Raw genomic sequence first — 26,679 nt, 5'->3', positions numbered from 1 at the left:
TGAAATGAGACCCCCAGGATAGGAGCTACCAGTCAGTAAATACCAGGAGTCAAGAAAATCCTCACATTTGGGGAAATGACAGGTCATTGACTGGGTCAGACATGTGAGAAGTTCCCAGCTTGGGAAGGTGAAGTAAACTTACTTCAATCTAGGAGTGCAGGGTTTTCAGATTTTTTGGGGGGCATTATTGTCTGGGGCAAGTGATATTTTGTTGTTGGATAGTTAGGATGTTTAGCTACATCCTTTGTTCAACCCCAAATAACTCCAGATATTGTCATTTGTGGGGCTTTAATGGCCTGGAGGAGGAGAGCACTTTCAGCTTGGACTGGATGAAAGTGCTCCCAACTCCAGTTCTGCAGTCATCATCATCATCATCATCATCATCATCATCATCATCATCATCATCATCATCATCTTCTCTTTGCAAATTGCTGCTCCATATCTGAGAGTTCTTAGAAGACATTTAGGTTACAAGGTGTAGTCAAAGGTGACTAAGATTTCCTTTTCAACCCTCTAGGCACTGAGGTGCCCTGTGCAGTGTTTTGTGTTGAATCAAGAGCTGATGTAAAAACTCTCCAAGGTTTGAGGTTAACCTTCCTTCTCTTCACTGTTGGCCTGAGAAGCAGTTAGGAGGCTAAAAATTGCATAAAGCCCCAGAAATCTGGGAAAGAGTTGAAATCACAAATGAAGAGTGACGCCGAGCAAAAAGGAAATCTGTTGGCTTCAGAGAACGTGAAACCTAAAAATGACATTTCATTTTGGAGGGCGCAGAAGCCAACAGCAGGAAGGAAGTGTGCATGAGTGAGCAGGGGAGTCCGAGCAGGCAGGAAATGACAGGAATTCCTGGGACTGGGCCCTTTCTCAGGGTCTCCTCCCGCATGGGGACTTGTACCCTTACGTAGAAGGGTCATCAGGAGAGGCCCTGAGGTTGGGAAATCTAAGGCTGCTTCTCACCCTTTCACCGTGGAGTGTAGCTCTGCAGGCAAGGGCTCCAAGCCTCATAGGGTGCTTTCAAGTCAGGAAGACTAGGGGGGAAATGTGGCTTAACTCCTTCCAAATGTCGTATTCCCTAACTATCAAATGGAGATAGGTGGAGACCTACCTTGGAGAGTAGCTTTGAGGACTGATCTTTCCGGTCAGTACTGCCAGAGTGTTTGGACCAGGGCAGGCTGGACAGCTGCAGTGATGCATAAGTGGAGGTGTGTGAAATGAGAGCCCCCCACCCCCGGCCGTGGGAGCTACCAGCTGGTACTCAGAGTGCATTTCTAGCCTCCCAGCTGGGCTGATGCAAAAACACGCGCCCCCGGGACGGCCACGTGACGCTCGCAGCCTGGGTCTGAGCGGCTCTCATTGGCCAGAAGCTGATCAATCAGAGATGTGCTGGCCAGCAGCTGGCTTTGACGCCCGCGCAGCCCAGGTGCGTGGAGGAGGGTGGGCGCTACAGCACACCGACGGGCTCTGCATGCACCGCACAGTGCTTGGGATCCTCTCTTCTGCTGACGTTTCTTCTGTGGAGGAGCACAGCTGGCATACTGTTCCGTTTGGAGACAGAGTTGACAATCTCCCCCGTAATGGGGACACAACTGGCAATTTTCCTACAGCGTGAGACAGATGGCAATTCTCCTTCAGAGAGATGCAGGCAACAGTTTTGCCCCAGGAGAGAAAAGCCTCGCCGATTGAGATGCAGTCATTTTTACCATGCAGGGGACACAGTCAATAATTTTGCCCAATGATAGAAATGGCCAACGACGCCCCCCTCCCCTCCCCCATGGAAGGGAAAAGAGAGCACGCGGATGGAAAAGTGCTGCCTTCCATCCAGCTGAGAACAGTGAGAGAAGCTTAAGATTTAATTAGTAGCTACTGGACGGTCACGAGCTTAATCACAGAACAGCGCTTCCGCACCTGGGCTGGAGCTGAGGCACTTAGATACCCCTTACTAAGGGGCTCAGAGGATTGTGAACTGGGAAGCCCAAAGGCTCGGCCTGTGCCATGTGCTTTTCGTACAGCCCTTCATTGATTCCACAGTTGTTCAACAGAGAGCAGTGTGGTTAACACAAAGCATAACGTCGTGGAGAATGAGCAATTAATCTCTAAGAGATTGATTCCTAACCTCTGTATAACTGTTTTCAAAATATTCCCACATACGTTTCACAGGTCTTCCTTGATTTATGATGGGCTGCATCTAAAAGCCCAGCTACCTTTAATATGCCCCAAACACACCAATCAAAAGTTAGGCAAAATATAACACAAAGACTATTTTATCTTATTTTAATTTTGTTATAATTATTATTGTCTGGGCTGGAGTGATAGCACACTGGGTAGGGCGTTTGTCTTGCGCTTGGCCAAGTTGGCCTCCCAGGGTTCGATTCCTCTGCACCTCTCAACAGCCCGGCAAGGTACCGAGAGTATCACACCTGCAAGGCAAAGCCTGGCAAGCTACCCGTGAGGTATTCGATATGCCAAACACAGTAACAACAAGCCTCACAATGGAGAGGTTACTGGGCCCACTCGAGCAAATAGATAAACAATGGGAGGACAGTGCTATTATTATTTAAATTTTGGGCCACACAGTGCTCAGGGTTTACTCCTGGCTCTGTGCTCAGGGCTTGCTTCTGGCAGGGCTCTGGGAACCACATAGGGTTATAGGGATTAAGCTCCTGGTTGAGCATATGCAAGGCAAGTACCTGCCCCACTTCACTCTCCAGCTCTGAAAAGCCTATTTTATAATACAACGAGCAATACCTCAGACATAGGTATTTTGTAGACACAGTGAATTGCGGAGAACAACACAATATCCCCCAAAATAAGGCAATTCACTCCAGATCAGAGTAGTGGCTGGTTTTACGACCACAAAGGGTCAGAGTGATAGTCCAGCAGGGAGGATATTTGCCTTGCACGTGGATGACCCAGATTTGATCCCTGGCACCCCATTTGGTCTCCTGACCATCATAAGGAGTGATTCCTCAGTGCAGAGCCAGGTGGACCCTGAGCATCACTGGGTATGACCAGCGCCACTCCCCCTCAAAAAGAAAAAAAGACCACCTATGCAAGTGAGAGCTGGGACTCTTGGTGGCTTCCCAGTCTCTGGAGACAGTGTTGTACCATATATCTCTATTCCAGGGAGGGGAAAAAATTAAGAATTTTAGTACAATTTCCACTGAATAGGCACTGCGTCAAAAACTTGTAAGGTAAAAGTTATTTGGAGACTATTTGTGGTTCACAAACTCTTTTACCAAATAATAATTCAAAGAAATAAGTATGTTAATCTCTTGTTTGATGTGAGCCCAAATATAGGAAGGGCTAATACAACAACAGAGAACCAAACAATAGGAGTCCTGAAGAGACTTTTAACAGACACCTGGGGGCAGGTGGAAAAATGCTCAACATCACTTACTGTGAGGAAAATGCAAATCAAACCATAATGAGGTATCACCTTATACCCTCAAGGATGTCCTGGATCAAAAAGATAAAAGATATCAAGTGTTGATGAGATGGCAGAGAGAAAGGAAGCCAGGTCAACTACTACAGGGAGCAATCGCTATGGAAAACAGGAGGGAGGTTTCTCAAAACCTAGATATAGTTGTATGTAGGACAACTATAAGAGCGAGCAATCCCATGTCTGGGAATCTATCCAGTGAAAATGAAAACACTAATTTAGGAAGATATATACGTTCCTCTGTTCATCATAGCAATTTCACAGTAGCCAAGAAACATAGAAACAACCTAGATGCCCACTGACAGATGATTAGCTAAAGAAGATTATATTCATACACACATAGACATACACAATGGACTACAGACAACTATAAGATGATGAAATATGACACTTGTGCCAATAGGGATGGAACTTGAGGTGATATTGTGAAACAAAGTAGACCAAAAGAGAAAGACAATGGATATTTTCACTCATAAGTGGAATAAAAATAGACAAAGCAAAGGGTCAATCTAAACAAAACAAAAACAACTGTTGTTAGAAGCTGATGAGATCAGAGCGGAAGAGGTGGTGATGGCAGGGAGGAGCTGAATAGTGTCTACTGGATGTTGGTTATTAGAACTTTGGTGGTGTGGTCAACTCATTTAAAAGGTGTGAAGCTGTCTTTACTATACACATACAGTACTCCAAACCAACATTAGGTCAAGTAAAAATAAAAAAAGCAGAGGAAAAATTTTTTCAGACACAAAAACAGTGGGAGAAGTGATGATATGCTCAGATATAGGCTGGTGCTGTAGAGTTGCTCAGGTTCTGTGGTACTGGGGAGTCTCCAGGGGCCATCAGGTCCACACCTAGTAGTGTAGGGGAGCCCATGTGGTGTCAGGGATCAAACTAGGATTGGGAGCCTGCACCCTAAGCTCTATGCCAACTCCCTGCTCCAGATTCATTATCCTTAAAATACAGACACCAAGTCCCATTTCTGCATGATCATAAGATTCATCTGAGATAAAGGCAAACAGGCACTCAGTGCAATATCTGGCCCATGGGCAGAACACAGCCATGGATGGAGTGTCTGAAAGGTGTAAAGCACATGCAAGACACTGGGGTAACAAAAGTGAGCAAAGCAGAGTAGGTTTTGCTTAATTCTTCATGTCCAGCCCCAATAATGCAGTTCTGCTTGGGCTTTGTTGTGCTGGGGGCACCTCTAGGGTCACCTGGACAATGTTCAGGACCATGTGGCACTAGGGATCAAACTTGGGTCTTTGGGCATGCAAGATACATGTTTTGAGGTTGCTGATTGACTTGAGAACAGGGAGGTTCTGCGGGGTTGACTGATGTGTTCAATGTCATGTCATGGGTCCTTACAAGTGAAAAAGGAGGTAGGAGGGTTGGTGCCAGTGACAAGGTGTGGAAAACACAAGACAATCATCACTAGCTCTAAAGGCAGAAGAAGGAGCCAGGAGCCATGGTATGGGTCTGCCTCCAGGTTCTGGAGAAAGTCAGAGGAATATTTTCTGAGAGCCTCTGGAAACAACTGCCCTGCAGAAACCTTGACTTTAGTCCCATGGCACAGTTTGAACTTCTGATCTCCAGAACTGTGAGAAGAATGCTGGATTTCAAGTCTCCAAGTCTGTGGTACTTAGTAAGAAAGCAGAAGTAGAAAATGAACACCCATTTCTCCCTGTCGTCCACATAGGGAAGGGGAATATGGTGCAGGCACTTCCCGAATTTGACATGACACTTATCACTTCTTGGTCTGTGGCCTTCTCTCCAGGTAGTTCCCAGAGGAGCCTGCTCCTGGTCAGTGGAGTTTGCGTCTGGGTGTGGGTGTGGCAGGCTCCCTACTTCCAAAGGAGCCAGTGAAACACCCCAGGGACTCCACCCGCACCTCCTGCTGTGCAACCTGCCACACTGCTGCTGCTCACACACTGATGGCACAAACCAGAACTCAGCAGCTCTGAGGCACAGTGTGTCAGCTGGTCAGGGGCCACAACACAGCCCTTGTATCATCCTGCAGGCCGCTGGATGGGTCTTCCCAAAGCAATGCCACTTGCCTGCTCAGACGCCCAACAATGACCCCCCTCCCCATTGTCAATAGTCGGCAATCTTCCCCACCACTGGCCTCACCATTAGGGTCTTTCCAATTAGCACTGCCCACACCTCTCCTGCCCAAACCCACCATGGCAACCTCACAGCTCTCCTCATCAGGGATGGAGAAAGCTGACATAGATGGAGCGTGCATGGGTAGACAACAGAGAATGGGAGGGACTGTGGCAAACTTGAGTGGTCATATTCTTTGATGGTAGGCACCTCTTGAATCACATCCCTGACTCCTCTGGGAAGGCTTCTGTGACCACCTCAGTCCCCTGGATCCTTCCTTTAACTGGTCAAGCTGGCATCTATTCATTCCTTCTTTCCTATTTATTCATTTATTTTTTTTTGGGGGGGGGGCTCTGTGGTACTGGAGGCCACCAGGGTTGTAGATGGTGATGCTCTGGAGATCATGTGGTGCCAGGAACTGAATCAGGCCCTGAGCTTGTGGTCTAGCCCTTTGAGTTGTCTCCTTGGCCCTGTTAGGGAAAGTACATTTCCCCCAGACATTACAAGTGAGGTCAGAACGGAGGACTGCAGAAAGGCGACATGGGTCCACTAAGGCTATGTGGGACCTTTAGGCATCACACAGAGCAGGGACAAGGCTATTTCATAGCTGGGGAAGTGGGAGAAAGGGATGCGGGGTACCATGTGCTCCCTGTGTGGGGATGCACAGTGCAGCTCCTTAGTCTGCTCCTCAAGGGGACTCATCTTTTTCAATCTCTGCTCGGGGGTGCGGGTGGGAGGAGAAGAGAGAGAGAGAGAAAGGGAGAGAGAGAAACTAGAGTGCAGTGTGCCACCCACCCAGGCTTGGCTGAGGGCTCACTGCCAGGCTGGTGGCGGAAGGTGGCCAGCCGCCAGCAGCAGTTCTGCCCTTCATTTGTGAGAAACAATCCTTGACCAGTCCTGCAGGGCCAGTGCCATTTGAACTGTCGTTCTGGAGAGCTGCTGACTGGGGGAGGTGCCCAGTGTGTGCCTTCTTTCCAGCAGTATCAGGAAAGGGGCGGCTCCGGCGCACGCCTGACTGAGTTTGGGTGTCTCAAGAGGAGTCTAATGATGAAATCTGCTAGGAGTGAGGCCCAGCTTTGTAACTGTGCTATCATGGGCCCTTGTGGCTACTGTGGGATGACACATTCCTCCTATCAGTGTGTCCTTGTGATAGCATTGTCCCCAGGACCCAGACCCACATCCTCCATCCATCCCCGTTTACGGCTCCTTGTGCAAATTCTAGCGCTCTCTCTCTCTCTCTCTCTCTCTCTCTCTCTCTCTCTCTCTCTCTCTTTTCTCTCTCCTCTGCTCACTCTCTCATAATTTGTTCTCAGCAGGAAGCTTTGGACAGCTGCTGCAGGAGAAGCTGAGCTCCCTGGGGCGTCCCTGTCCAGGTAGAAGGGAGTGGAGCGTGTGTGGCCATTATTAACGCTGATTGCTGGGAAGCTGGCTGGTTGTCATGGTACCTCTGGGGCGTCTGGGCTCACATCATTTTCAAGGCTGGGTACATAATCACCACAAGGAGAGGCGCAAACACGGAAAACGGGGAGAGAAATAGTTCCCCACAGCCAGCGATCCCCTCAGAGAACAAGGCGAGGGCTTGCAGCTGAGGGCCCGTCTTGGCACCGACAAAGCCACATTAGGAGAGGAGTCCCTGTGCAGCCTGCCTGCTGTTCCTTCTCTGCTTGCAGTTCTGTTGCTCAGCCTCTTGTGCTCCTGGCACTGGCTTTCTACAGGGGAATGCTGTTTTTCTGTCCCACGGATAGAGCTGGGCCTCCCACACAGAGCACAGCATAGCGACCAGGCCCAGCACTGTCCTGTGTCTGTGAGGCACCGTGCTAGACTCCCTGCCATATTTCCCTCCACCGGCCCAGTGCCTGACTGACAGCTGAGGAAATGTGGCTTCCAGGATCACCAAGCCTGGAGCTCAGACCAGGAAAGAGGGAGAGATGGATGGAAATTCAGTCCCAGCTCTCTGGTCCACAATGGTCTCTTCTCCAGTCTGCATATTGGAATGACCCACTTTTCAGCCTAGTACTTGCAGTTACTACTGGGCGGGATCCCAGCAGAACTAAGCATATGGGCCTCAGGTTGAACCTTCATGGTGTGCCTTCATTGGCTACAGACTCTCATGCCCAGGAGAAAGATTATCCCGAAACTTCAGGGCGATTGGACAGTTGCTAAAGCAAAGAGTGCCTTATGCCCTGCAGGGCCCTGACATGGCACATCCACCACATCCCTCCAAGGTGCCTCCAGGAATTGGAACCTGACCCTTCTCCTCCTCCGTCTTAAGCACAGAGAGGACAGTCTGCAATTTCTGTCCCAAATAAAAGTATTCTCCTTCAGCAAGCACTTTTGCTTAATAGCTTGGTCATAGAAGGAGAGATGGTCTCTATCCCATTTCTGTTTTGTCTTTTTTTGGGGGAGGTGTTGAGAGCGCACAGTTGGCTGTGCTCAGGGCTGACTCCTGGCTCTGTGTTCAGGGGTCTTTCTTGGCAGTGCTTGGGGAGTCATGCTGCCTAGTGCTGGGGATTGAACCTGGGTCAGCTGCATGCAAGGTAAGCATCTTAACCCCTGCTTGATCTTTCCAGCCTGCGGTTATCATTGGCTGGTAAGTGAACAATTTCCTAATCTCCAGGGTTAATTTTTCATGTCCCCACAGCACAATGCAGGTAAAACCAGAGGTGGTCAGAGTCACGGAAGCTGGTGGGCACCCCACTGCTGTGCTCCTCATGGCCTCTCATGTGGCCAGCCTCCTAAGATACTGCCCCTTGGGCCTGGAGAGGCAAGGATGGCAAGTGTTTTTAGGCATTAATTTAGCAGCAACTTTAATCCAGGTTTGTACCTGAATTTTGCTTAGGGCTTGATAATTGGTTTTGTTTTGTTTTGTTGGGGCGACTAAACTTGGAGATGCTCAGCGCTTACTCCTGTCTCTGCACTCAGGGATCACTCTGGATAGTGCTCACTCAGGGTACCATATGGGATGCCGGAGACTGAACTCAGGTCAACCTTGTGCAAGGCAAATGGCTTATCTGCTGTACTATCGCTCTGGTCCCAGGGCTTGATAATTGGATTTGTGTAAGATAATTGCTTTTCTGCATGTTCTCATCTATTACTCCAAATTCCATGATTGCTGCTGTAAGAATAAAATAGTGAAAACAATGCTTACTATGGGCCAGTTTTGATCTCACTGAAGCCTCATAACAAAGCAATCATTTGGCACCACAGTGTGGATACTTCACAGAGGGAGAGACACCGAGGCTTAGAAAGCTCAGTCTGGTACCCACCTCAGGCTCATCTGATCCCTGTCTTGACAATAAAGCCCACGACAGTCAATTCCCTTTCTCCTGCCTCAGCAGAGCCAAATTTCCCAAATACTTTTAACTGGCCTTTATTTCCAGGAGTCTCCATGGAGCTGGGAAGTTTATATACCTGAAAGCTACAATGTGCATCTACAGAATGGAAAAGGATCTACAGAATGGGAAAGGATATTTACCCAATAACCATCTGATAAAAGGTTGATATCAAGGATATACAAAGCACTGGTTGAACTCTACAAGAAGAAAACATCTAACCCCATCAAAAAAATGGGGTGATAAAATGAACAGAAACTTTCCCAAAGAAGAAATCCAAATGGCTAAAAGGCACATGAGAAAATGCAGCACGTCACTAATCATCAGGGAGATGCAGATCAAAACAACAATGAGATATCATCTCACACCACAGAGACTGGCCCACATCCAAAAGAACAAAAGTCACCAGTGTTGGCGTGGATGTGGTGAGAAAGGAACCCTCCTTCACTGCTGGTGGGAATGCCGACTGGTTCAGCCCTTTTGGAAAAAAGTATGGACGATTCTCAAAAAAATAGAAATTGAGCTCCCATTTGACTCAGCGATACCACTCCTGGGAATATATCCCAGAGAGGCAAAAATGTGTAGCCGAAGTGACATCTGCACTTGTTTGTTCATTGCAGCACTCTTTACAGTAGCCAGAAACTGGAAGAAATCTGAGTGCCCAAGAACAGATGACTGGTTAAAGAAACTTTGGTACATCTACACAATGGAGTACTATGTAGCTCTTAGAAAAGATGAAGTCATGAAATTTACATACAAGTGGTACAATATGAAAAGTATCATGCTAAGCGAAATAAGTCAGAAAGAGAGGGACAGACATAGAAAGCTTGAAATCATCTGAGGAATATAAAGTAACAAATTGGGAGACTAACACTCAAGAATAGTCAAGATAAGTACCAGAAGGTTCACTCCATGGCTCAGAGGCCAGCTGCACATGCTGAGGGAGAAGGCAGCTCAGATAGAGAAGGGAGTACCAAATAAAGGGTGTTGGGAGGATCCTCCCAGGATGAGAGATGCATGCTGAAAATAGACTATAGACCAAACATGATTGCCACTGAATGCCTCTTTTGCAAACCACAGCACCCAAAAGGAGAGAGAGAAAAAAAGGGAATGCCCTGTCACAGGGGTGGGGTGGGATGGGGGGGTGGAGGGTGGGATGGATTCCAGGAGCACTGGAGGTAGGGAATGGGCACTGGTGGAGGGATGGGTACTCAGTCATTGTATGACTGAAACCCATGCACAAAAATCTGTAAGTTTACAACTGTACCTCCTAGTGTTTCACTAATAATAAAAAAAATTTAAAAAAAAGCTACAATGTGCATTTCATGAGCCACTCTCAGATGCTCTGTGGGACTGGGCAGTATTATTATTACTATTATTATTATTATTATTATTATTATTATTATGTCACACCCAGAGGTTACTCCTGGCTCATGCACTCAGGAATTACTCCTGGCGGTGCTCAGGGGACCATATGGGACGCTGGGAAACAAATCCGGGTTGGCCGCATGCAAGGCAAACACGCTACCCACTGTGCTATCACTCCAGCCCCCTGGGCAGTCTTAAAGGGTGAAATTCTCCCCATTTCCCCAGGCTCTGCTTGTTTGCTCCTTCTTCCCATTACCTCTCTCCTGGCCACCAACCCCTATGTCCTTTCTGGACAGCTGAGTAGGAAACCATCATTCACTTCTCTGAACTTATGAAGTACAATTTCACATTCTGGTCAGTATTATGGTACGGAACATCAAAAATATATAATATAATCCATAAAGTCGGTTATTCTCTAAAATCTACCAATTAAGTTGCAGATTACTGATTCTAGAGTCTGTTACCCAGACCAGTGTTTCTCAATCTTCTCCCACCCATGCCTCTCTTCTGATTTTTCACTTATGACCCTTTTGGAACTCGCAGGGGCCATATGACCTCTGACTGAGAAATGCTGACCTAGACCACGAATGTCTCAGAAAAATTTCTAGGAGAAAAGTTGAAGACGGAAAGAGTTCTACATTTCAGCTTATTTTCCTGGGCTGGGAAAATGACTTGATTCAGGAGTCACAGCACTAGGGTATTTTATCTACAATAAAAGACATCACATTTTATTATAGATATTTTATATGCGTGTCTCAAATCATTCATTTATTCATATATTTCATAAGCGTGATCTAGTCTTTGTGATATGTCAGGCATGTCACAGGAAGGCTTTTAATAACCTCCAGAGGAGCAAAGCACCAGGCGTGTGTTAATAAAAATGTGTAGTTTTGTGGCCCTGTAACACCAAGAAGAGAGTCTCAACACAGAGATTAAAACAAGCTATACAGAGCGCCCTGGGGAACCCTGAACTGAACACCTGGGCTGTAAAGCTTGGGAATGCCGGTATTTTTGTTTGTTTGTTTGTTTGTTTCTTTGTTTTGTTTTTGGGTCACACCCAGTGAGGCACAGGGGTTACTACTGGCTCATGCACTCAGGAATTACTCCTGGCAGTGCTCAGGGGACCATATGGGATTCCGGGAATCGAACCCAGGTCAGCCGCATGCAAGGCAAAAGCCCTACCTGCTCTGCTATTGCTCCAGCCCCTGTTGTTTACTTTTAGTCACAGTGCAAAGGATTTTAGCCAGCAGTTTATCTCTCTGACACTGAGAATCTGCATGCCTTGTTCAGTTGACTAAGAACCTTATATTGATGCATTCCAGAATTTCATATCTTCTTGTCTCATGTGATGAGTGTGAAGGGGCATAAAGTGCTTAAACGTGTCCTTCCATTATGTGGCACACAATACCCCATAATGCTTATTGACCAATTTCTGGCTTTGTTGGACCTAAAGCTTGATGACCCCCCCTTCCCCCCCTTTCCTTATGTAACTCTCAAGCTATTTCATGACATATAGTGATTTTCCAATGGCACTGAACTTTCCAGGCGGTAGGATCAAGGATACGCGTTGATGAGATAAATCCTATTTAAATCCTGTGTTCTGGTGAGTGACAGAAGAGAACATAAAAGCAAATTCCATCAGAAGCTTCCAGGGGCTGAGCACACCCCTGCCCTCTGCTGCCCCTGGGCTGTGCCGGAGGATGCTGGGAGGCCAGCAAGATCCTGGAGTAATTCAGCAGACAAAGGCCGCTGGCGTGGGCAGCAGATCTCCCGGCTCAGTTACTGAGGCCACCGACTGAGCTGTCAAAATAGAATTATGTGAAGTGCTCAGAGGGGCTTGGATTAGCAGATTTTCTTAAACGTGGGTCAGTTACTCCTGAGCCAGAGTCCCTCTTTCTCCTCTGTCCTTCAGTGCCAGGCAAGGTGGCCCTTTTCATTGTATGAAGAAAAAAAAATCCGTGGTAAATCCACAATCTCGGTTGCATATGAGACTTATCTTTTCTGCGCCTCAATTACTCAAGCTGCAGAAGGGAAGAAATACTCTGAACTCCTAGGGGTTAGCGAAGATCAATTAAGATAATGAATGAGAAAGTGGTAAAGTGCTAAACAGCAGAAGGGATAAAATTAATCACGTTATGCCTCTTTTTTTTTTTTCCTGTTGGCTACACCTGGTGGTGCTGGGAGGGGACTCCTGCTGAAGATCCCTGTTCAGTCCTGACTGTGCTCAGGGGACCCTGTGGTGCTGGGGATCAAACCCCAGGCTATTCTCCCTGGCCCTTGTGCTTAACAAAACAAAACAAACAAATCCCAAAACCAAACAAAAACAAAACAAAAACCCCCAAAACATGAATCTTAGATTCCACAAAATTTGCGATTTTTCTTTTTCTAGTCTTTGCCGAGACTTTCACTGCTTTTCGGGAATGCTTGCGCTTGGTTTTGGAGATGGAGAAAGGGGATATAAATCAAGGCCTGTGACAGCCTCAAGAAGCTGGAAAAGGGGCCTGGGAGATAGTACAGCAGGTGAGGTCCTCGCCTCACATGCCACCAACCCGAGTCAATGGTTGACACCACATATGGTCTCCCAAACACTGCAAAGAATGACCCCTGAACACAGGGCGAAGAGTAAGTCCTGAGCACAGCTAGGTGTGGGGGGAGGGAGGAGGAGGAGGGTGGAAATTACAAGGAAATAGGTTTTTGCCTTGGAGCCTCCAGAAGAAAACTCAGCTCTGCCCACGTGTTGATTTTAGTCAGACTTACAAACTCACATATAAGTTGTACTATTTTTTGTCACCTCTGTGGTGGTAGAGCAGTCATAGGAAACTGAGGGTGGGGTGGGGTTATCTGACACAACCGTCCTGCTGGGCAGAAGCGTCAAGGCCCTCCTTGAGGAAAGGTCCTCCCAAGACAGCCCTGTGCAGTGTTGTTGTTGTTGTTGTTGTTGTTGTTGTTGTTGTTGTTGTTGTTCTTCTTCTTCTTCTTCTTCTTCTTCTTCTTCTTCTTCTTCTTCTTCTTCTTCTTCTTCTTCCTCTTCCTCTTCCTCCTCCTCCTCCTCCTCCTCCTCCTCCTCCTCCTCCTCCTCCTCCTCCTCCTCTTCTTCTTCTTCTTCTTTTGGCATCACATCCAGCGATGTTCAGGGGTTACTCCTGGCTTTTGCACTCAGGAATTACCCCTGGCAGTGCTCAGGGGACCATATGGGATGCTGGGAATCGAACTTGGGTAAGCTGCATTCAAGGCAAACGCCCTACCTGCTGTACTATAGCTCCAGCCGCCCCCCCCCCCCTGCTTCGTGCAGTGCTCTTGAGGCTCAAATTCAAAATGCTCACTAATGCTAGTGACTACTTGTCAAGTGATGGCTTGTCACAGAGAATGACACTATTCCCAGCCCACAACAGCCTAGCTCCTCCCAGTCAAGCTTTCCCCTTCTGTATATCTGCTGGGCTCCAGCCAGGCACCTAAACCAGCTGCATCCTCTAGAGTCCCTCCAGGACCCTTCTTGGAGGAGAGGGCAGGACTCCGGAAGGTGTCAGCTACTAATAAATGACACCCACCTCCCAAATTAATAAGCCTTTCAATTCTTAGGAAAATCCACTCAACTAAGTCCCGGGGATGACTAATTGACAGAACTGGTTAAATTAATCAAAAATGGAAATAAGGATGTAGGAAGGGGGAAGGGATTCTATTTTTACTCGGTGGCTTGGGCCCTGCCTGGGTGTTAATTGCTGCTAAGCTTGAACAGTAGACGGTGGGGAGGAGGCTGGGATCAGTGATTTTGCTCGTTGTTGAATGTTCCTGGCTTCTCTCCAGGAGTGGGGGAGGGGTGTCTGTGTGTGTTTATAATCCCGTCATCAGGCAAAAGCATTTTAATAAGGGGACTGGTTGTTTTTCACCTAACCACACTCCCCTGAAATTAACTGTTGATCTTGCCCCAGTCGATAGCAAACCCCCTCTGTGAGCCGAGTCTAACGGCAGAGGTCTGAAGACTCAGAGGCTGTGTTGGCTGAGGCCTCTGGCCCCTTTCACAGAGGGCTGGGGAGAAGCTGCGGGTATCTGGAGAGAAGAAGTGGCAGGGCTTGGCCAGGAGACTAGTAGAAGAGAGTTAGGAGATGATGGTAGATTCTATCTTCTGGGAGAAGGCAGTTAGTTCTTAAATCGAATTGGGGAAATCCTACCCATGAGGGTTCCATAAAAGGGAACCCTTGGAATGATCCTTTTGGAAGTTTAAAAAAGCAAAGCAAAGCAAAGCAAAGCAAAACAAAACAAAACAAAACTGACTCGAGTTCCTGCTGCCAAATACCCAGAAGAATGTGAATCAATGCTTCCAGAGGACCAGCAAGATAGTACAGTGGTTAGGGTGCTTGCCTTGCCGATTGCTGACCTGGTTTAATGCCTGGCACCTGTATAGTCCCCTGAGCACCTCCAGGGGTAATCTTTGAGTGCAGAGTCAGGAGTAAGCCCTGACCATTATTGGGTGTGACCTAATTTAGTGCCTGCTCCCCACCCCCCACAAGTGCTCCTAAAAAAACAAAGATAGAAAATGGGCAAAAGAACTGGTAGGCACATCTTTAAAGATGATTAAACAGATGGCCCACAGACACATAAAAATATGAACAACATCTCGTATGATCAGGGAAATGCAAATCAATGCTACAGCAGGTATCACCTTCCACCTGTGAGAATGGCACATACTATAAAGTTTGGAAAAAACAAGTGTAGGTGAGGATGTGGAGAAAGAGGTATACTGGTTCACTGTTGGTGGCCACATGAAGTGGCAAAGTGCCATGGAAAGTGGTGGGGATAGGCCTTAGAAGAAAGAAAGAGAGAAGGAGGCTGAGAAGATAGCTCAAATGTTTGAGTACATGCCTAACATGTGCAAGGCCCTGAGTTTGATCCCTGGCATCTTGTGAACCTGGAACATTGCTGGGTGTGACCTTGCTGGTCCTCAGCACTGTACTCTGATTAATGACCACCAAGCCCATCAGGTCTTGTATTGAGAGAAGCCCAAGAGCCACCTTCAGCTCTACTGAGCATGGCCTTGTTAAAAAATAAATCAGTGTAAATTCCATGTGATCTAACAATATGCATTTATCTGAAGCATCTACATGCGCCGATTTGAAAGGCTGTTGGCAGCCTTAAGTCACACATGATGTCAACCTAAAGGTCATCAATGCCGAGAGGCCCAGGGATGTGGCTCAGTGGCAGAGCCCCCACTTTGCATGAATGAGGCCTTCTGGGCCACATTGCCAAGTGTGATATCCCTGGTTCTGCTGGAGCCAGCTGGCATTACAATGAAGGCACACCACCAACAAGTGTGTAAAAACTGCCACCAAGTTACCCCTAACACCCCCCAAAACAAGTGTTGTAAATATGAATTCAGCCTTTCTTTTATGCCGTTGTAACAAACTGTTTGTATTGGCCAAGGGTCTTAGACATTTGGGTGGTTTGGAGGAGAGGCAGCTATGTCCATAAAAACCTAAAGAGTCAACACAGCACAAGCATGTGATCAAAACTATAATAAGACAATTGAGAAATAACCCAAGTGCTAAGGAGGCTGGGGGAGGGGGAGGGAGGGGCCCTGACACTTGTGGTGAGTTTGGAGTTGGAACATTGAGTGCCTGTTATGTTAATAACTCTGTTATTAATAGCTTTGTAAATCACGATGAATAAAATAAAATAAACACACACTGGAGATGAAGGTGGTGTTGGAATTACTGTTTGAGAAAACATTATTAACAGTATTGTAGAGGTCAGAGCCATAGTATAACATGTAGGGTACTTGCCTTGCATGCTGCCAACCCAGGTTTGACCCCCCGTCATCCCATCTGCTCCCCTGAGTGATCCCTGAGTGCAGAGTCAGGAGGAAGCCCTGAGTACAACAGAGTGAGACCGCCAAAACAAGAAATAAACAGACAAACAAGAAGTATACCATAGAATCTCAATCTGTAAAATCATAATAAAATAAAACAATAACTTCCCTCCTCCAGGAAAAAAACAAAACCAAAACAAAACAGAAAAGGTTGTGTGGTACCCTCTCCCATCCAGGATAGCTCATGAGGAAGAAAAGGGCTGGGATCAGCTCCCATGTTAGAAGCGAGCAGCAGCATCATAAAGCACCCAGACACTGCAGGGAGCCCCCCGAATCTACACACAGGGTCGCAGGGTTCCAGTTCCCTGGTTCCCCTTGCCTGTAGGAAACGTGCAGGGTTCTGGCAATAGGTCAGGCCCCTGCCACCCCCCAGTCACTGTGCCCCTTCCCTGAGAAGGAGGTGATGGCTGCCTGTGGTCAGTGAATCTGGAGTCCATACCTGCTCCAGGCCTGTGTTCACCTGACAGTCACGTTTTCTGTTACAGCTTACTTGTGTCCCCTTCCCCATTTCAGATTCCACATCCTAGCCCCTTACTTCAGAAGGAAACTGTCTTTATAGAGGAGGGTCTAGAAAGAGGAGATTAAGCAGATAGGAGGCCACTGGGATGGACTCTCAAGCAATAGGACTGACACCTTGGAAAGAAGCACTTTGGACACTGACACCTAGATGTGGGGAGGACATGAGGGCGCAGGGACACGAGGGGCATCTGCACACAGAGTGTGGCCTGGAGCAGCCCGGAAGGAGCCGCTCACACGGAAAGCTCCATCTGAATTTGCATTTACCTGAATAGCAAGGCAGTGGTCTTGTGGGCTGAGTGCCCCTGAATGTGGGTCGCTGACAGCAGCTCTATAACCCTGTTCTCACTCTGGAAAGCCAAACTCCATGCTGTGCTCTGGGGGAAGTTTTGGTGAGTCTGGTTGGTAACTTAAGGAAAGACCCTGCCCTCATGGAGATCTCATTCTAGCTCTGGAGACAGAGGAAGGAACATCTAAGGACAACTGATAAGAAAGAAACAAGGAAACAGAGTTAGCAATGATGCGCAGGTGGAGTGGACATATTTGTCTCTGGGGACATTCCATTTCCTCAAAGACCAGAAATAAGAATCACCATTGGGGAGGTAACTACAACTGGTCTCATTCACCTGACCCTGAAGGCTTCACCGACATGGCAGCACTGAGAAGGATGAAAAAGGAGAGGCCAACAAAATCTCCAGGCTGACGTAGGCTGCCACAATGAAGGAAGACAAAAATGATCGTATGTACTTTCAATGCACGTACGCTAGCATCAGGTGCATCCATCGAGGACCTGATGGTACAAGCACGAATGATCAAGTACGACATCATTGGTCTGACCGAGACAAGAAGGCACGAATCTCACCATGCCGTTTTCGACACTGGAGAAGAATTGTTCCTCGGAACATGCGAAAAAAGAGGTGTTGGAGGCGTGGGTGTCCTTGTCAACACAAACTTGGCCAAGAGCATTGATTCATTCAAATGCCTAACAACCCGAATTGGACGTTTACATTTGAATAGATGTGGCTCACTGCCTGCAGTTTCTATCTTCGTTGTCTACGCACCAACATCTCATTATGATGAAAGAGAAATCGAGAAGTTCTACATGGAGCTAGAGAATTTCTATGAAGAAGACCACACCTTCTACAAGATCATTGTGGGTGATTTTAATGCCAAGATAGGACCAAGAAGATCAGCTGAAGAACTTCACATCGGGACCCATGGCCTAGAATGGAACGAACAGGGTGAGAGACTGTCTGAGTTCATCATGTTGACCAAGACCATTCATGGTAACTCACAGTTCCAGAAGGCAGAATCTAAACGATGGACATGGGAGTCTCCTGGTGGACGATTCCACAACGAAATAGACCACATCATATTCAATCGATGGTTTTGCCTGACTGATGTCACTGTTGTCCCAAAATTTCCAATGGGATCGGACCACTGTCTCCTTCGTGCAAAATTCTACTTCACGGAGCGGGGAGAAAGGGCTGCAAAGTTCAAAAAGAGAACTCCCAGAATGACCACCAACTGGGAACTCTTTGGTACTATTGCAGCAACATGGGAAGATGCCATTGTTGACAACATTGACAAGGAATACGATCAACTGGTTCAGCACCTCCATGAATGTGCGAGGAACGCCAATAGAGAGATAGCCACAAAAAATCGCCTATCTTCGAAAACTCTTGAGCTAATTCACCAGCGTGGTTTGGCGCATGCCTCAGGCAACCGCAAGCTAACGTCCGAGCTCGCAAAGCAGTGCAGAGATGCGATCAAGGAAGACCTCAAAGAGTGAAGAGCAGAAGTACTGGTAGATGTGGCAGAAACCGGGAAAAGTATTCGTAACGCCCGCCTGTCCTTCACCAACTACAAGACCAAGATGACTGCCCTCCAACGTCCTGATGGATCCATCACATCCTCCAGAACGGCAATGGAGAAGATTATCCATGACTTCTACGCAAATCTCTTCGATAGCCATGTCCACTTGCCGACATACCAAATTCCACAGGATGGATATGTCGTTTCCAACGTTCTCCCTTCCGAAATCCGACACGCCATTTCGTCAGTAAAGAAACAAACAGCACCCGGCCCAGACAAGGTCAGACCTGAACACCTGAAGAACCTGCCGTCAGTACTCATCAATACACTGGCTCGGCTCTTCACTCGCTACCTGTCTGAATGCAAGGTTCCGTCCCAATGGAAAACCAGCAGGACCGTACTACTGTTCAAGAAGGGAGACATCCATGACATTGGCAACTATCACCCGATCTGCCTATTGTCTGTCATCTACAAGTTGTTCACTTGAGTCATCCTAAATAGGATTGGCAGAACACTAGATGAAGGACAACCATATGAGCAAGCCGGGTTCCGCAAAGGATTCAGCACCATCGACCATATCCACACGATAACCAAGCTCATTGAGGTTTCTCGAGAGTTCAAGATGCCGCTCTGTTTAACCTTCATTGATTTAAAGAAGGCCTTTGATTCTGTTGAGACAGAAGCGGTCATTGAAGCCCTAGCCAATCAGGGCATTCAAGCCCAATACATCAGGATCCTCCATGAGCTGTATTGCGGATTCACTACCAGGATCTCACCATTCTACAAAGAAGTGATCGTTGATGTCAAGAGAGGGGTGCGGCAGGGTGATACCATTTCACCGAAACTCTTCAGTGCCACCCTCGAGAACATCATGCGACGACTGGAGTGGGAAGGAATGGGAGTGAAGATAGATGGTCGGCAACTACACCACCTCCGCTTTGCTGATGACATTGTTTTAATAACACCAAACATCAGTCAAGCGGCACAAATGCTGGCCGACTTTGACCGTGAGTGTGGAAAGGTAGGACTATAGCTGAATCTTACGAACACAATGTTTACGAGAAACAGCCTCGTTCCTGATGCCCCATTCACTCTCAACGGAACGACCATCTCCGAATGCAACAGCTATGTGTACCTAGGTCGAGAAGTCAACATGACAAATGACCTGGCACCCGAGCTGCGCAGGAGGAAGAGAGCGGCTTGGAACGCCTTCAAGAACGTCGAAGAAATAGCTAAGAGGACGAAGAACCTCCGGCTCCAGGCACAGCTCTTTGATTCCACTGTTCTTCCTGCATTAACATATGCCTCAGAGACCTGGGCCCTACGCAAACAAGATGATAACGCTATTCAGGTCTCCCAAAGAAGAATAGAAAGAGCTATGCTTGGAATATCACGTTTCACTCAAATGAGAGAAAGAATCCGGAGTTCTGACATCCGTCGACGATCAAGAATCAGGGACGCTGTCTCATTTGCCAAGGTGTCGAAAATCAGATGGGCTGGTCACGTAATGAGATTTAAAGACGACCGCTGGACTAGAGCTGTTACCGACTGGATTCCACGGGATGTCAAAAGACCGCGTGGCCACCCACCTACCAGATGGTCAGACTTCTTTGTCAAGATCATGAACGATCGGTTTGAGGCTCTTCATGTTCCCGGAGCGAACAGATGCCATTGGGCTACACTAGCACGCGACAGGGACAAATGAAGGTGTTACTGGCGCCTGCTCGAGCAAATCAACGACTAACGGGAAGTTAAGTGATTAAGTGATTAAGTGATTGGGGAGGGGAGGTGGATGAGTACTCCAAACACAGAAGAGTCAAACGACCTGAGTCAGGAGAGGACTAAAGGGAGGTGGAAGGACGTGCAGGATACAGTCAATGTGGCCACACTCTTGGCAGCTGAGGTTTGCGATGAGGGTGTGTGGTTGGGAGGCAGGGGTCCAGATTCAAGCAGGACATGGCAAAGGTGTTTTGAGTCAATTTCTTGTTCATTTCCTGGCATGGCATTCAGTACTCCTGGCCAGCTTTGTTGCATGACCCCCAATAGTGACACACTGAGGCACACAGGATTCAGCCTCCTGGTTGCTGCCTCAGCACCTTATTGTTTCAGACCTTCAGCTCAAACTGCAAATGCAACCCTGTCACTATCGCCAGAAGCAATGGGAAAAGAGAAAGATGAGGTAGAGAGACCCCCCCCCACTTCCACCCCTGCTGAGTATGCAGAGCGAGGGACATATGGAAATTAATATATACAGCTCTGATAACACGGATCTCCACGGCATTTTGATTAAATGCCGACAGTTATTAAATATCCTGCTTCTCGGAGCTCATCTTCGAAAGCCAATGTTGCTTTCGAGTTTGAACTCTGATGAACTGTCTCCGTTCCGTTTGCACACCAAGGCTGAGCCGTGGCCGATGGAAGGCTGGCGTTTGAGGAGGAGGGAGAAAATCAATATGAAATGTCAGGCGAGAGGTCAGATTGGACGAGTTTTCCCAGCTGCCAAGAGTGGGGGGCCGCAGCCGAGGTCCACCACCAAGGCAGCTGTGCCGGGAAGTAGGCCGGCTCTCTGGACGAGTCAGGAAAATGAAATCTCGTTCACTTCTTAATTAGATTAGGACTGGTGATTTTTGAGGCGGCTGGTGTTAGGATATGGCTCTTGCTGGCCACTAGCTAGGGCCTTCCAGAGGAACAGTCCCCAGAATCAATCGCCCCTCCTCCATCTCTGTGAGCGCTCCCCTCCCCACCCTAAACGCCTCCTGACTCTTCCCTGCTTCTCCTGGGAACTTCTCATTCTTTAGGTTTCAGCTAGTAATTTCTCATCACCCCATGCACCTCTTTCTTACCATTTGCAAAGTTCCATTTGTCTCTGATTTCCAAAAACATGCTAATTCCTCAGGGCTTATTCCTAGCTCTGTGCTCAGGGATCGCTCCCGGGGGTGGTTGGGGGACCATCTGTGGTGCTGAGGATTGAATCAGGTTGGCCGTGTGCAAACACTTAATCCCTGTACTATCTCTCTGGCCTCTCCCACAGTTATTTTAAAAAGAAATGGTTCCTTCTCACCCTTCCCTTTTCTATTTCCACAGCCATTATTGTTAGCTAGCTTAGAGATTTTCCTTTTATTGAAACTAAAGCAAAATCTCTCTTCCTACTGCCACTGTGTTAATTGTCTATCAAATAGAAATGCTGTTCTCCACCCAATGATCTCAAATTGCTCCCCATGTGCCTGCAAGCATGATTTTCAAACACACATGTGTGCAGCCTGCATGGCGGGAAGTGGAGGAACAGGGACATCAGGTGGTGTCGGAAACCCTGGGTTCAACAATGTGGCTTTGGAGAACATCAGAATTGCTTGCATTGAGGTATAGAAATGTAATTACTAAGTACAAAGTTGCAATTTTATGGGTCTGAAATGCAAACTTCATGGTTTTTGTTGTTGTTGATTAGGTTTTGGGACCACACCTGGAGATGCTCAGGGATTACTTCTGGTTCTGCACTCCGGCGGGACTTGGAGGAACAGCATATGGTACCGGGGATAGAACCCAGGTGGGCCTTGTGCAAGGCAAGCCCCCTATCTGCTGTACTCCAGCCCTGCAAACTTTATGCGATTAAGAGTTCAAAGAAAACTGCTTGGGATAGTTGTAACGTGGAATACCACAGCAAAGAAAAAAGAAGTCACAATTAAATGACTCTTAGGCTTTGTGGGAAAATACACCTATGGCCAGAGACACAGGAAAAGGGGGCGGTGGTGGAGCGGGCTGCTCTTATTGTGTAAGTGGCTCTAGAATGACGAGGGGCAGTGAAGCTTTTCTACCTACCAAATACGCGGACTACCAAAGTGAATATAGTTGTTTCAAACTGATAATAAGCCAATAAAAGATAAATCCCAAAATGAAATTATAGAAAATCTAAGGTGTAACTCTGACTCTGACCAGGCACACGCTGCTTTGTCTTTGTGGAAGGCGAACACCCAGAACATGCAGGGAAGCTGGGCTGTCTCTGGGTGCCTGTCCATGATGGCGAGGTGTTGGCCTGGCCCCAGGAGATCTGGACTTTGGGAGGAGTTTAGGAAGAATTTAGGAGTTTAAGAAGAAGCTAGAGAGACAGTATAGCATGTAGGGCTTGCACACCTTCAACTGAGGTTGGATCTCCAGTACCCCATACCCAAGTTTGATTCCCAGTCCCTGGGGAGCACTGCCAAGTGTGATTACTGAACACAGAACCAGGAGAAAGCCCTGGATATCTTCAGCTGGGTGCACCCAAATCAAAACCAAATAAAATCCAATAAAACAAACAAAACTAGAAGCCAGACTCTGGGTCTATAATAGGGCTTTACCCAATAAAGGAATGAAGGAGAAAATGAACGAATACACGAAACTTTTATCTCTGATCTTCCAGGGCTGATTTGGTATGAATCTTTATTGCGTTTGATCTCTATCCTTAATATGCCCAACATTTCTTGGTAAGGCCCTTTAAAGGTCTTATAGCACATCTGTGATTCAGGCTTTTAACGTTTCTCTCTTGGTTTCCCACCTAACCAGAGCCTCCTTGGGCTTCAACATTCTGTCTTCCTAGTGAGGTCATCCCAAATGGCACACTCTCCTGTGAAGGTCTTATCTCTAATTGTCTCTTGAAGTCATTTGTATACTAAAACATGCACAGTTGGGGCTGAGGAAAGACCTCAAAGGGTTAGAATGTGCAGAGTGTGTGCCTTCCATGCTCGAAGCCCTGAGTTCAATCCCTACCACCACAAGCACCCCCTCCCCCCACACCCTCACCCCTCCTACACAATACCCAGCACCAGTTGGCCAGAGCACTGAACCATCAGGTTCACAAAGCCTGATCAAGTATTGCTAGGAATGACTCTGGTCATTTCCAGGGAGATAATTTGCCCTACTTCATTGCACCCATAAAAATCTGCACAGATTTTTTTGTATTGTTCCTCATGCATTGTTCCTGAAATGTAACCTCGACTCATTCTAGCTCTTGGTTAAATTTGGTACTTCCTGAATGTAGAAATTAAATCTTAGCTTTCCCTTGAAGCCCTTCATGTTACTAATAATATTAGACATCACAGGTAGAAAAAATTATGTCAAGGACTGACAATGAATTTGACTCTAGATTTGCGAAGTTTCTTCCCAGAAGGTATTTCTCAATCTTAAGAGTCAATTTTTGGTTGATACCACTGGTCTGTGCTACTTGTGTCTAGTACATAATTCTTCGACACTAGTGCATCATTCTTTGACCCTTTTCACACCTGTGGACCAGCACTTGTCCTGAATACTGGTTCATGGTCTGGCTGTTATAACCAAGGCAGCAGACCAGTGGTTTTCAACCTTTCTACATGTGTGGGGCTGGAGCGATAGCACAGCGGGTCAGCGATAGCAGCTGACCCAGCTGACCCGAGTTCGATTCCTCCGCCCCTCTTGGAGAGCCCAGCAAGCTACTGAGAGTATCTCGCCCACACAACAAAGCCTGGCAAGCTACCTGTGATGTATTCGATATGCCAAGCACAGTAACAGTAGGTCTCACAATGTTACTGGGCCCGCTCCAGCATATTGACGAGCAATGGGAGAACAGTGCTACAGTGCTACATTGCTACATGTGTGACTCATACTTGTCTCTGGACCCATGGTTGGAGAACACTAATCTTGTGGGGGATGGCCAGGGGATGTTGCTAATATCCCACAATGTATAGGACATCTTCCCCAAAGGAAGAACTGTGTGCCCTATATTTAACAATACAGGGCATTAGGAAATGCTTTTCAACACTGTATTATCTTATTTCCCCATCTCTGTTCACTCAGCTGGTCCATTTATCTCCTGTCTTAGCAACTGTTCTACAAATTAATTTTGGATCTTATTAGTTGCTGGGTTGGTTTTAAGGCTGTTCAAAGTTTAAAAAATATATTCAAGTTCTATATCTTGACTATGATGACTGACTGATGAATTCCTGCTGAGAATCTATGAACTTTCTTCCTTCTCCAAGTCATTCTCTCTGCATCAACCCCATCAGTCAACTGGAAGCAACACAAGCACGCTTACCTTTCATGCCTCAGGCCCTTTGCACATGCTGATCTCTCTGCCTTTAACACTTTCCCTCTGTTAGCTGTTGTAAGCACTGCTTAAAGATCTGTCCCAGCACATATGTCAGCACGTACTTGGTAAGCACTTATCATGGTCATACACTGTTTTGGTTGCTGAGAGAATAACAATGAAAGAAGGGATATATCCATGTCCTCAAGGAGCTGAGTGAAATTTCTGCAATGATGATAAAGTTCTAAATCTGCCACATTCAACATAGCAGCTACTGTATGCCATGACTATGGGTACACCTGGTTACAGGTACTTGAAATGTAGATAATCTGAATTTAAATATGCTATGTGTAAAGTAAATACTATATTTTGAAGGCAGTATGAAAAAAAGTTAAGCAGCTTATTAAAAGTTCTTAAGAGTTACAAGTTTCCCTTGCCCTTTAAAGTATAATACTTCTAATTGGTTTGATTTGGTAGGTTATTTGGGTTTGGAAACACTATTACCATGAATTTAAATGGAAAATTATTTTCCTAGATCATCAAATTACTGAATTACAACAAACAGCAACGTCCTATTTTCAGATAGTGGGGAAAACCTGATCTCACCTAAGTACCATGAGGTGGAATTATTTGACCCATTTCACACATGAGAAAACAGAAGCTCAGAAAAGTCCAGGAAATTGGAAAGTTAGGAACTGGCCTCCTGTGTGGCTCTTGAGCCCACCAAAAACTGTAGCACTGTAGCACTGTTCTCCCATTGTTCATCGATTTGCTCAAGTGGACACCAGTAATGTCTCCATTGTGAAACTTGTTGTTACTGTTTTTGGCATATGGAATATGCCACAGGGAGCTTGCCAGTTCTGCTATGCGGGCAGGATACTCTCGGTAGCTTGCCAGGCTCTCCGAGAGGGATGGAGGAATTGAACCCGGATCGGCTGCGTGCAAGGCCAACACCCTACCTGCTGTGCTTTCGCTCCAGCCTCCACCACAAACACCCTCCACAAACCACTACATTCTGCACCCAGCTGCCTCATGGCCAAGGATCAGACAGAGGGACCCAACTGAAACCATGCCTCTCCTGGCTATGTTTCTACATGGAGAATCATAGACTCACATCCCAGAGGAAGTAAGCATGAGAGTCAGGATTGGGAGAACGGGTGGCTTCCTGTCCAGCAGTGCCTGGCAGGGAGATGGCTGGACACAGGCTCTGTCTCTGAGCATCTCGGCAGCTGCACACCCAGTAGCTCAATTCTATGCACAGACTGCCTCTGCCTTCCAGGAACCTCCACTCTGTGGAGCCTCTCTGCTGGCTCCAGGGGCCTCGTGTCCATGCAGCACTGGTTGGGGATGCCAGTCAGCCTCAACCTCCCAACATCTGTCTTGGTCTATGGCTGCAAGCATGCAGCCTCTGCTCATTTCAGAGCTGTCAATTCACCTACCCCCTAGCAGGATGCAGTGTGATCTGACAGGAGCATTTCCCTGAGGCCAGTTGGAGCCTTAGGGGCTTTGAGAGCTCAGGTCCCCACAGCTGAATCCTCTCCACGAAGCCACTTCCCCGCCTCCCCGGCTGCTTTCCTGGATCCCAGCCAGTGCAGAAAGTCCCGTTTACAACACCGCCAACATCTCAGACCTACCCTCATCACTTTCCCAGCCATTTCAATGCCTTTCTGGATGTGGCAGCAACCACACACCCACTGCCCAGCCCCCGCCAATCTGCCTTTCCTTGCCAAGCACCCTGTCCCCTAGCAGAGAAAGCTAGTCACGTGAGGTGATGGGCTGGCTCATGTCTAACTCATCCCTACAGTCCCTAGCCTTTATTTTTTATTTTTATCTTTTGCTTGTTGGGTTACACCCAGCGATGCTCAGGGGTTACTCCTGGCTTTGAACTCAGGATTTACTCCTGGCGGTGCTTGGGGGACCATATGGGATGCTGGGAATCGAACCCTGGGTCGGCCACGTGCAAGGAAAATGCCCTATCTGCTGCGCTATCGCTCCAGCCCCAGACCATAGCCTTTAAGGGAGTGTTTGGGGGAATGGAATAGGAGGTCTTCCTTTTCACAAACATCAGATATGAATGCAAGTCCTGTGGGGGGACAAGCCACAGTGTCCCTCAACCCCAGCATGTGCTGTTTCTAGAGTGGGAAAGTCAAGGAAATGTCTAGGTCCTCCTCATAGCCTCCTCGCTGTAAGGCCAGTGCACACTCCCCCTGCCCCGCCT

General features: G+C 47.4%; 1 protein-coding gene across 3 annotated transcripts in view; it reads right to left on the bottom strand.

Annotated features, from left to right (window-relative positions):
- The window catches only part of PPP2R2B (protein phosphatase 2 regulatory subunit Bbeta), a 487,952-nt gene that overhangs the window by 22,049 nt on the left and 439,224 nt on the right, over window positions 1-26,679 (bottom strand). The gene's annotated exons all lie outside the window — the stretch shown is intronic.

The sequence above is a fragment of the Sorex fumeus genome, unplaced genomic scaffold (genome assembly GCF_029834395.1).
Source record: "Sorex fumeus unplaced genomic scaffold, SorFum_2.1 ptg000051l, whole genome shotgun sequence".
NCBI classification, from domain to species: domain Eukaryota; kingdom Metazoa; phylum Chordata; class Mammalia; order Eulipotyphla; family Soricidae; genus Sorex; species Sorex fumeus.
The sequence above is the reverse complement of the archived record's forward strand: the minus strand, read 5'-3'. Positions and strand labels throughout refer to the sequence as shown.